Raw genomic sequence first — 12309 nt, 5'->3', positions numbered from 1 at the left:
ACCGTCCTAAAATTATACCAGCATCAAGTCTATGTAGTCAAAGACATTAAGATTTGGATATTATTCCTCACAACTCTTCACTTTGATGGTTTATCTTCAGTTAATGACAGTTCAGACATAGTAAATCTGAAATCATTATTCCAGTCATTTGAAACAAAGGGAAGAACCTATGGATGCATTTGCTCCAGGACTATATCCAGAATCTTTTTCATGTAGATTTTTTTTCTTAGTCAAAGATCTTCTTTTCTACCTCTGCCAACAAGAAGGGACTGAGGATCAAACAAGGAAAAGAGGCTTTCATGAAAACTTGATGGGGGAGAACAAAACCCAGAATGGTGGCACAAATTGATTTTTAAGTATGTCATGATAGAAGAGATCTTTTCTTTTGATTTCTAAGAAACAATACAAGCAGCTGTTAGTCATAATTTCAGTATGTTTTGTAAATCAGTCTGGCTTTCCAATTATTCTTTCATTTAAGGAAACAAAATGAAGATGATAATGCTATTCACTGCTATTTCAAGTTTAAATCAGTAACCCAAATTAGCAACATATCTCTTATGAATTTCATCCACTAGTCATTATTTTTTTTCCATGTAACTCAAGGTCATTGAGTTTCATGATTATATATTCAGAATTGATGCTGCTGTACTAAACACTATTCTATTATTTTACAAATTAATTCAAATATAGTCTAGGTTTACAATCAAGTTCACCTTCACATTCCAATTTGTTTTGAGAACTATTTAGCCAACAAGATAGTTTATTGTAATCCACCAATAGTGGTATGAGTATTAATGGACCAATTAAAATAACAATTTAGTAGCCTCTGGAGAAAACGGAACTTTCTCTGAACCTGATGGCAGAAGGTACTTGAGCTAGCATTGCAATCTACCTTGCATCTCCAAACAGAAAAATATTAAGCAATCACTGTTTATAGTAATAACCTTTAATAAGGTACAGAGCCAGCAAGAGGATGGGAGTAGGCCATGGAGATACTATGCTTTCAGGGCACCTCCCCAACACCATCCAAAAATACCTCCCTTAGCCAATTACTGAGTCCTAAAGTTCTGTTATTAGAGAATTTCTCCTTTAGTATAAGACTTTGGAGCCTTTTAAAATAGTAATCCTTCTGAATTAAGTCCTGCTTTTTGTTTTCTAAAAAGTTATAATTTGGTATTTCAGTGTATTTCTTTTTCTTGAGGGTATTTCCTGACAACTAAAACAAGCAGCTCATTCCTCTGCTATGCATAGCACTGATTTTTTTCCAGCTTCACTGAGATATAACTGATGTAACCTTGTGTAAATTTAAGATGTATAGGGTGATTATTTGATATATGTTTGTATTACAGAACAGTTACCAAAATAAGATTAGTTAACACATCCATCATATCACATACTTACCATTTTTTGTGTGTGGTGAAAACATTTAAGGCCTATTCTCTTTAAGCTTTATCATCCTGGTAGTGTTAATTACATATTATCCTGAGGAAAGGACTAGATAGAAAAAGAGAAGTGGAAAACTGTAAGTACATTGAGATCCAAATAAAGGAGACAAAGTCTAAAAAGTAAATGGGAGATCAGAGATGCCAGAAACAAGCCTAATTTTTACTTAAAAAAAAAAGCCTTTTCTTAAAAGGAGAATCAACAAGTCATTAAGTCATAGAGTGAATTCCATTTTGGGCCAAGTCTAGGCCTATGGAATTGCCTTGAGAATAAGGAAGAGGAGCAGATCTAACTCAGACTAAGTATCTAATGCATATCGAGTATTGTGGTTGACGCTTCATGATAAAACGTCTACCCCTCAAGGCAAGATGGAGAGAGACCAATTAGGAAGCTACTGAAATCATCCCTGACACAAACAGTAAGTCAACAAAGAACAGCAACAGCAACAGCAAAAATCCACACAAAATTACAATCTTCTAAATTATGGCAATGGTAGTAAACAACTGATTCCAATTTGATCTAACTTGGTGACTGGTTGCATGTAGAGAGATTGAAAAGGAGGAAACAATGGTGGGTGAAAGGTTTGGTTTGGAAAACTGAGTGAGAAGAGCTGGCAACCTTAACCCTATGTGAATTTTAAGAGTCAGTGTGTGTTATCTAGGAAGTTGTGAATTCAGAATTGAACAGATTCAGCTTCAGTTGCCTGTGTGATAGCCATTTGGAGATACCTGGAGTCTAGAAGAGAGTTCTTAAATTAAGATATAGTTAAAACTTGGGAAGTAGGCAATTCATGAAAAAGAATAAAGTGAAGACTGTGATCTAACATCTAGGAAACATTTTAAAAAACAAGACAAAGGAAAGGATCAGTGAAGGAGATTGAGAAAGAGCATACGGTTATATAAGAGGAGTAGAGGAAGAGAGTAATAAATATTATGTAAGCCAAAGGAAGAGCATTTCAGGAAAGAAATGATCTATAGTGACATTTGAGAGAACATTACAAGTAGAGTGATGGGAGCAGAAGCTAGATTTCAATACGATGAGGAGTACATGAATTGAGAAAAATGGAATAATACTTACTGAAAGCTTATCTGAGAAAGGAATGAGAAAGGTAGGGGAGTTGCTAGATGGAAGCTGTTAGGTCAAAAGAATTTTAAAATTTGTTTTTAGCTTTTTTTTTTTTTTTTGAGTGGAAAATTGGCATTTTAAAAGAAGGAGAAAAGAAAAAGTCTAAGTTGAGTATGTGGGAGAGGAAGAGGTAATCAATGGTTTCCAGAGGAGTGAGAAGGGAATGGAATTCAAAGCACAGGTTGAATGATGTATCTTGATCTGAGACTGGAAGAAAAGAGAAAATGGTTGGTAAGTGTGGATACTAACAGCTTGTAGGTAGAGAGTCAGGAAACTGAAAGATTTTTCCTAATGAAGTAGAATAGTAATCCTGAGAAGGGTGAAGAACGTTTCCAATAGTTTCAAAGATGGTGACGGAGTGACTTGTCAACTTCAATCTTCAGCTTCCCCTGCATCCATACATTTGCGATGTCACTGACGAACGTAAAAGGTAAATTGCCACACCTTGAGTTTTGACTTGGCCAGATTTGGCCTTGTAACTTGCTTTAACCAAGACAATGGGACATAAGTAACAATACGCCTGTTCTGACCCTATAATTTAAGAGGACTCACATGCTTGTGCTTGCCCTCCTCTCTGTTTGCAGTGACCATGAGAATGTCCCAGGATAGCTGTTGACCCTTTAGCGTAGGCACTGGAAGGAAACATGTGGGGCAGAACACCTCCAACAGCTATAGTGTTGAAGTAGAGACACCCAGCGAACCCAGAGATTTGTGGGAATAACCTTAAGGCACCAAGTTTAGACAATGATTGTTACACATACTTATGGTGGCAGTATTTAACACATCCAAGGGACTGACCAAAGGTAAGATGACAGGTACCTCTTATCTACTCCAAATGACTTTAGGAAGAAGGGAAGTAGAAAAGAAAATTAAAGGAGGGCATTGAGGCTCAGGAGAACCTAAAATACTTGCCCAATGTTATAGACAAATTCTGAAACTAATGTTAGAACTCAGGACTATCTGTTTTCAATATCAAGTTCTTTTTGCTATAAGTCTGTATGCCTGAGAAGGACGGTCTAGGAGTCAACTTCACATACCTGAAGAATTCTGGATGGAGGTGACCTTGGATTAGCATGAAAATGTCCAGGCACCAGGAACCAAAGCTTATATTCTAAGGCTGGAAACATATGAAAAAGTCATTTTATATAATATATTGGCTTTCTAGGGGAACTCTAAATTCCCCTTGGAGGTATGATTTTTTTCTTAAAAAAATTGAGGATAGTATGAGAGCATCTGAAAGAATTTACCATCAGACTGGGCTGGATTTGAATCCAGATACGTAACTGACTTGCTATGTGAATTCACTCAAACCTCTCTGCACTTAACATGTCAAATGGACAAAACTTATATTGCTGTTTTTTTCAGGGGATTTATAAATTTAGACAACTTTCCCATAGTAGTTACTCAATAGAGGATAGCCCCCCCACCCCCGGCTTCTAATAACAAGAGCACTACCATCTATGTGCATACATACTAATCAACAAGGATAACAACAACCACAGCAAAACAGGCTTCTTTCAAACTAATTCTTCAGAAGATGTTATGTAAAAAATATTTCTTTTAAGAACAACAAAAATATACTACCTACTTGTCTTACTGTAAATATGTGAATTTCCCCCTACTCTTCCCTTTCATTTTGTTGCTCTAAATGTATCTTTCAGTGCAGTTCAGTTCAGTCACTCAGCCGTGTCTGACTCTTTGCCATCCAATGGACCTGCAGCGTGCCAGGCTTCCCTGTCCATCACCAACTCCGGAGTTTACTCAAACTCATGTCCATCGAGTCAGTGATGCCATCCTCTGCCATTGCCTTCTCCTCCCACCTTCAATTTTTCCCAGCATCATGGTCTTTTCAAATGAGTCAGTTCTTCACATCAGGTGGCCAAAGTATTGGAGTTTCAGCTTCAGCATCAGTCCTTCTAATGAATATTCAGGACTGATTTCCTTTAGAATGGACTGATTGGATCTCCTTGCTGTCCAAGGGACTCTCAAGAGTCTTCTCCAACACCACAGTTCAAAAACATCAATTCTTTGGTGCTCAGCTTGGTTTATATCCAGCTCTCATATCCGTAAATGACTACGGGAAAAACCATAGCTTTGACTAGACGGACCTTTGTTGGAAAAGTAATGTTTCTGCTTTTTAATATGCTGTCTAGATTGGTCATAGCTGTTCTTCTAAAGAGCCAGTATCTTTTAATTTCAAGACTGCAGTCATCATCTGCAGTGATTTTGGGGCACAAGAAGAAAAAGTCTGTCACTTTTTCCAGTGTTTCCCCATCTATTTGCCAGGAAGTGATGGGACCGGACTTACGATTATACAGTGGAAGTAAGAAATGGATTCAAGGGATTAAATCTGATAAACAGAGTGCCTGAAGAACTATGGACAGAAGTTCGTGACATTGAACAGGAGGCAGTGATCAAGACCATTCCCAAGTGCAAAAAGGCAAAATGGTTGTCTGAGGCAGGCTTAGAAATAGCTGTGAAAACAGGAGATGTGAAAGGCAAAGGAGAAAAGTAAAGATACACCCATTTGAATGCAGAGTTCCAAAGAATAGCAAGGAGAGATAAGAAAGCCTCCCTCAGTGATCAATGCAAAGAAGTAGAGGAAAACAGCAGAATGGGAAAGACAAGAGATCTCTTCAAGAAAATTAGAGATACCAAGCAAACATTTCATGCAAAGATGGGCACAATAAAGGACAGAAATGGTATGGACTTAACAGAAGCAGAAGATATTAAGAACAGGTGGAAATAATACACAGAAGAACTATGCAAAAAAGATCTTTATGGCTCAGATAATCACAATGGTGTGATCACTCACCTAGAGCCAGATACCCTGGAATGTGAAGTCAAGTGGGCCTTAGGAAGCATCACTGTGAGCAAAGCTAGTAGAGGCGATGGAATTTCAGTTGAGCTATTTCAAATCCTAAAAGATGATGCTGTGAAAGAACTGCAGTCAATATGCCAGCAAATTTGGAAAACTCAGCAATGGCAACAGGACTGGAAAAGGTCAGTTTTCATTCTAATCCCAAAGAAAGGCAATGCCAAAGAATGCTCAAACTATTGCACAATTGCACTCATCTCACACGCTAGTAAAGTAATGTTCAAAATTCTCCAAGCCAGGCTTCAACAGTATGTGAACTGTGAACTTGTGAACTTCCAGATGTTCGAGCTGGATTTAGAAAAGGCAGAAGAACCAGAGATCAAATTGCCAACATCCGCTGGATCATCAAAAAAGCAAGAGGGTTCCAGAAAAACATCTGCTTCTGCTTTATTGACTACATCAAAGCCTTTGTGTGGATCACAACAAATTTTGGAACATTCTTCAAGAGACAGGAATACAAGACCACCTGACCTGACTCTTGAGAAATCTGTATGCAGGTCACGAAGCAGCAGTTAGAACTGGACATGGAAAAACAGACTGGTTCCAAGTCTAGAAAAGAGTATGGCAAGGCTGTATATTGTCACCCTGCTTATTTAACTTATATGCAGAGTACATCATGAGAAACGCTGGGCTGGATGAAGCACAAGCTGGAATCAAGATTTCCGGGAGAAATATCAATAACCTCAAATTGCAGATGACACCACCCTTATGGCAGATAGTGAAGAAGAACTAGAGAGCCTCTTGATGAAAGTGAAAGAGGAGAGTGAAAAAGTTGGCTTAAAACTCAACATTCAGAAAACTAAGATCATGGCACCCTTTCCCATCACTTCATGGCAAATAGATGGGTGAACAGTGGAAACAGTGAGAAACTTTCTTTTCTTGGGCTCCAAAATCACTGCAAATGAATGATGACTGCAGCCATGAAATTAAAGGACGCTTGCTCCTTGGAAGAAAAGCTATGACCAACCTAGACAGCATATTAAAAAGCAGAGACATTACTTTGCCAGCAGAGATCCATATAGTCAAAACTACGGTTTTTCCAGTAGTCATGTATGGATGTGAGAGCTGAACTATAAAGAAAGCTGAGTGCAGAAGAATTGATGCTTTTGAACTGTGGTGTTGCAGAAGACTCTTGAGAGTCCCTTGGACAGCGAGGAGATATAACCAGTCAATCGTAAAGGAAATCAGCCCTGAATATTCACTGGAAGGACTGATGCTGAAGCTGAAGCTCTAAAAGTTTGGTCACCTGATGCGAAGAACTGACTCACTGGGAAAGACCCGGATGCTGGGAAAGATTGAAGTCAGGAGGAGAAGGCAACGACAGAGGATGAGATGGTTGGATGGCATCACTGACTCAATGGACATGAGGGAGTTGGTGATGGACAGGGAGGTGTGGCATGCTGCACTCCATGGGGTCACAAAGAGTCAAACACGCCTGAGTGACTGAACTGAAGTGAACTGATGGGACTGGATGCCCTGATCTTAATTTTCTGAATGATGAGTTTGAAGCCAACTTTTTTACTCTCCTCTTTAACTTTCATCAAGAGGTTCTTTAGTTCTTCTTTGCTTTCTGCTATAAGAGTGGTGTCAACTGCACGTCTGAGGTCATTGATATTTCTCCCAGCAATCTTGATTCCAGCTTGTGTTTCCTCCAGCCCAGCGTTTCTCATGATGTACTCTGCATAGAAGTTAAATATGCAGGGTGACAATATACAGCCTTAACGTACTCCTTTCCTGATTTAGAACCAGTCTATATTGTTCCGTGTACAGATTTGCATACATATTTCTCAGCAGGCTGGTGAGATGGTTTGGTTTTCCCATCTCTTTAAGAATTTCCCACAGTTTATTGTGATCCACACAGTCAAGGATTTCGGAATAGTCAGTAAAGCAGAAGTAGATGTTTCTCTAGAACTCTTTTGCTTTTTTGATGATCCACGGATGTTGGCAATTTGATCTCTGGTTCCTTTGCCTTTTCTAAATCCAGCTTGAACATCTGGAAGTTCACGGTTCACATACTGTTGAAGCCTGGCTTGGAGAATTTTGAGCATTACTTTGCTAGCGTGTGTGATGAGCACATTTGTGTAGTAGTTTGAACATGTTTTGACATTGCCTTTCTTTGGGATTAGAATGAAAACCGACCTTTTCCAGTCCTGTGGCCACTGCTGAGTTTTCCAAATCTGCTGGCATATTGAGTGCAGCACTTTCACAGCATCATTGTTTACGATTTTAAATAGCTCAGCTGAAATTCCATCACTTCTACTAGCTTTGCTCATAGTGATGCTTCCGAAGGCCCACTTGACTTCTCATTCCAGGATATCTGGCTCTAGGTGAGTGATCACACCATCGTGATTATCTGAGTCATGAAGATCTTTTTTATATAGTTCTGTGTATTATTTCCACCTGTTCTTAATATCTTCTGCTTCTGTTAAGTCCATACAATTTCTGTCCTTTGTTGTGCCCATCTTTGCATGAAATGTTTCCTTGATATCTCTAATTTTCTTGACAAGATCTCTATTCATTCCCATTCTATTATTTTCCTCTATTTCTTTGCATTGATCACTGAGGAAGGCTTTCTTATCTCTCCTTGCTATTCTTTGGAACTCTGCATTCAAGGTGTATCTTTCATTTTCTCCTTTGCCTTTCGCTTTTCTTCTTTTCACAGCTATTTCTAAGCCTGCCTCAGACAACCATTTTGCCTTTTTGCATTTCTTTTTATTGGGCATGGTCTTGAACACTGCCTCCTGTACAATGTCACAAACCTCCAGCCATAGTTCTTTAGACACTCTGTCTATCAGATCTAATATCTTGAATCTATTTGCCACTTCCACTGTATAATTGTAAGGGATTTGATTTAGGTCATATCTGAATGGTTTAGTGGTTTTCTCTACTTTCTTCAACTTAAGTCTGAATTTCACAATAAGGAGTTCATGATCTGAGCCACAGTCAGCTCCCGGTCTTGGTTTTGCTGACTTTATAGAGCTTCTCCATCTTTGGCTGCAAAGAATCTAATCAGTCTCATTTCAGTATTGACCATCTGCTGAGATTCATCTGTAGAGTCTTCTCCTGTGTTGTTGGAAAAGGGTGTTTGCTATGACCAGTGCGTTCTCTTGGCAAAACTCTGTTAGCCTTTGAACTGCTTCGTTTTGTACTCCCAAGGCCAAATTTGCCTGTTACTCCATGTGTCTCTTGACTTCCTACTTTTGCATTCCAGTCCCCTATAATGAAAAGGACATTTTTCTTGGGTGTTCGTTCTAGAAGGTCTTTTAGGTCTTCACAAAACCATTCAACTTCAGCTTCTTCATCATTACTGGTCGGGGCATAGATTTCGATTATTGTGATATTGAATGGTTTGTCTTGGAAACGAACAGAGATCATTCTGTCATTTTCTAGATTGCATCCTAGTACTGCATTTCGGACTTTTTTGTTTACTATGATGACTACTCCATTTCTTCTAAGCGATTCTTGCCCACAGTAGTACATATAATGATCATCTGAGTTAAATTCACCCATTCTAGTCCATTTCAGTTTGCTGATTCCTAAAATGTCAATGTTCACTCTTGGCATCTCCTGTTTGACCACTTCCAATTTACCTTGATTCATGGACCTAACATTCCAAGTTCCTATGCAATATTGTTCTTTACAGCATCAGACTTTACTTCCATCACCAGTCACATTCACAACTGGGTGTTGTTTTCGCTTTGGCTGTGTCTCCTCATTCTATCTGGAGTTATTTCTCCACTGATCTCCCATGGCATATTGGGCATCTACCAACCTGGGGAGTTCATCTTTCAGTGTCCTAATTTTTTGCCTTTTCATGCTGTTCATGGAGTTCGCAAGGCAAGAATACTGAAGTGGTTTGCCATTCCCTTCTCCAGTGGACCAGAATAAATGTATCTTTACTCTGTGTTCAATTCCACTATGAATTCATGTGTGACTTCCCCTTCTATTCCACAGTATTTCTGTCTAGGCTGGACAAAGGACAGTATGACTCAGGGACTAGGAAATGATCCCATCTCTTCTGCCTTCTAAATCCTGCCATATGCCCAGCCTAAGGGGTGAATTCAAACATTAGGGGATGAAATTGAGAATGAATAAATTTTATTGATCTATTCTGTCAGCAAATTTCTTTCTCCCTTCAGTTTAGCAGGTGTCATGTTCAGAATAAGTGTAGAAGAATGAATGGTTTCACTCTGTGATCTATTTTTGAAAAATATATCTTCTCTATACACCTCTATTGAAGGAGCCTACCCATTCTAGTTTTCTTGCCTGGAGAATCCCATGAACAAAGGAGCCTGGTGGGTTACTGTTCATGGGGTCACAAAGAGTCGGACATGACTGAGTGGCTAAGCATACTCCTCTTCTCTTTTTTTTAAATTAATTACTTTATTTTAATTGGAGGCTAATTATTTTACAATATTTTAGTGGTTTTTGCCATACATTGACATGAATCAGCCATGGGTGTACATGTGTTCCCCATCCTGAACCCCCCTCCCACCTCCCTCCCCATCCCATCCCTCAGTGACATCCCAGTGCACCAGCCCTGAGCACCCTGTCTCATGCATCAAACCTGGACTGGTGATGTTTCCAGAAGAGAAGGAAAAGTGACAAATTAGTATAATGAACTGTGTGTCAAACATAGAAAATAATAATGATTCTAGGTAGCCTAATGATAATAGTAATGATAATAGCTATTACTTTTTCATATTTTCATAGTGTATCAGACATTCTCTAAGGGATTTATATGTGTTAATTCATTGAATCCTTATACTCACCCTATTGATTAAGCACTAGTATTCTTCTTATTTTACAGGAAGCAAAACTGTCTCCAACTATAATAGTGGATTCATCTATTTCTCATAGCTCTGTCTGCTTTTGCCTAATGTATTATGGTGCTCAGTTATTAGCTACAAACCCTTTAAGGATTGTTATATCTTCTTGGAGAACTGACCAGTTTATCATTATGCAAAGCTTTTCTTTGTTCCTGATAACTTTCCTTGCTCTGAAGTTTGCTCTTCCTGAAATTAATATAGATATTCTTGTTTTCTTTTCATTAGTGTTAAGATGGTATATCTTTCATCACCCCTTTACATTTAATCCGTATGTATCTTTATATTTAAAATGGGTTTCATGTAGAGAATATTTATCTGAGTCTTGTTTTTTGGTCTATTCTGACCTGTTTTGAAAATCTTTTTAAATTTGTGTATATAAAACATTGATGCTTAAAGTCATTACTAGTATAGTTGGATTAATATGTACCATATTTGCTACTGGTTTCTGTTTGTTGTCCTTATTATTGCTCCTATTTTTGTCTTCCATACTTTCTCTGCTTTTTGTGGTTTTAATCAAGCATTTAATATAATTCCATTTTCTCTCCTTTCTTGGAATATCAGTTATACATGTTTAAAAAATTTAATAGTTGCCTTAGAGTTTGAAATATACATTTACAACTAATCCAAGTCCACTTTTAAATAATACTATACCCCTTTATGACTCAGTTCAGTTCAGTTGCTCAGTTGTGTCTTACTCTTTGCAACCCCATGGACTGCAGCACGCCAGGCCTCCCTGACTCGTGTGAGTAACTTACAGTAACAAAATAATTCTAATTCCTACCTCCTTTACTCTTACTTTGTGTCATTGTTGTCATTCATTTCACTTATTTATAAGGGCACATAATTAAATAAATTCAAATACATTGCTGCTATCATTTGAAAAAACTGTTATCTGAGATCAGTTACGAAAAAGAAAAGTTGTGATTTTTGCCTTCACTTATTCATTGTCTCCTGCTCTTCCTTTCCTTATGTAAATCCAACTCTCTTTCTTAAATAATTCTGCTCTCTGAAGAACTACTTTCAACATTTCTTGCAAGGCCAGTCTGCTGACAACAAATTCCTCAATTTTCATTTTTCTGAGAAAGTCTTTATTTCTCCTTCCCTTTTGAAGGAAAATTTCACAAGGTACAGAATTGTAGGTTTTTTTTTTTTTTAATCTCAGAATTTGTTCCATAGTCTTCTTGCTTGCATTGTTTCTGAGGAGAAGTCATGTGTAAGTATTATCATTACTCTTCCATAAGTAATGTTTCTTTTTCCTCTAAAAAAAAAAAAGTGTCTTTCCTCTAGATACTTACAGAGGCTTTATCTTTGATTTTCTGAAGTTTGAATATGATATGCCTAGATTTGGGTTTTTTTTTTGTTATTTATCATATTTCTTGGTGGTCTCTGAGCTTGCAGGATCTGTTGTTTGGTGTTTGACATCAACTTGGAAGAAATTCTCCGTCATTCTTTCAAATTTGCTTCTTTCTTCCTTCCTTTCTTCTCCTTGTGGCCTTTCTATTATGCATATATTACACCTGTTATAGTTTTCCCACAGTACTTGGATATTTTGCTGTTTTTTTTCCCTCTTTGTTTTGTTTGATCTTTAATTTTGGAGATTTTTATATCCCCAAGCTCAAAGATTCTTTCCTCAGCTGTATTCAGTCTTCTAATAATCCTATCTAAGGCTTTTTAAATTTCTGCTAGTGTTTTTTGATCCCTAGCATTTCTTTTGGTTTTCTTCTTAGAATTTCCATATCGATGCTTACATTGCTTATGTTTTTGTATGCTGTCTACCTTATGTATTACTTAACATATCAATCATAGTTGTTTTAAATTCCTAGTCTGATATTTCCTATTTATCTGTCATGTCTGGTTCTGGTTCTGATACTTTCTCTGTCTCTTTGCTTTCTGGTTTTTAGTATGCCTTGTGGTTTTTCTTGATAACCAGAAATAATGTCCGAGGTAAACTGGACTTCTGTAAATAGGCCTTTAGTAATGTGGTGGTAAGGCATAGAGCAAGGGAAGCATTCTATATTTCTATGACTATGTCTT

Source organism: Giraffa tippelskirchi, chromosome X (assembly GCF_054371585.1).
Source record: "Giraffa tippelskirchi isolate mGirTip1 chromosome X, T2T-mGirTip1v1.2.pri, whole genome shotgun sequence".
Classification (NCBI taxonomy): domain Eukaryota; kingdom Metazoa; phylum Chordata; class Mammalia; order Artiodactyla; family Giraffidae; genus Giraffa; species Giraffa tippelskirchi.
Note: the sequence above shows the minus strand (reverse complement) of the source record.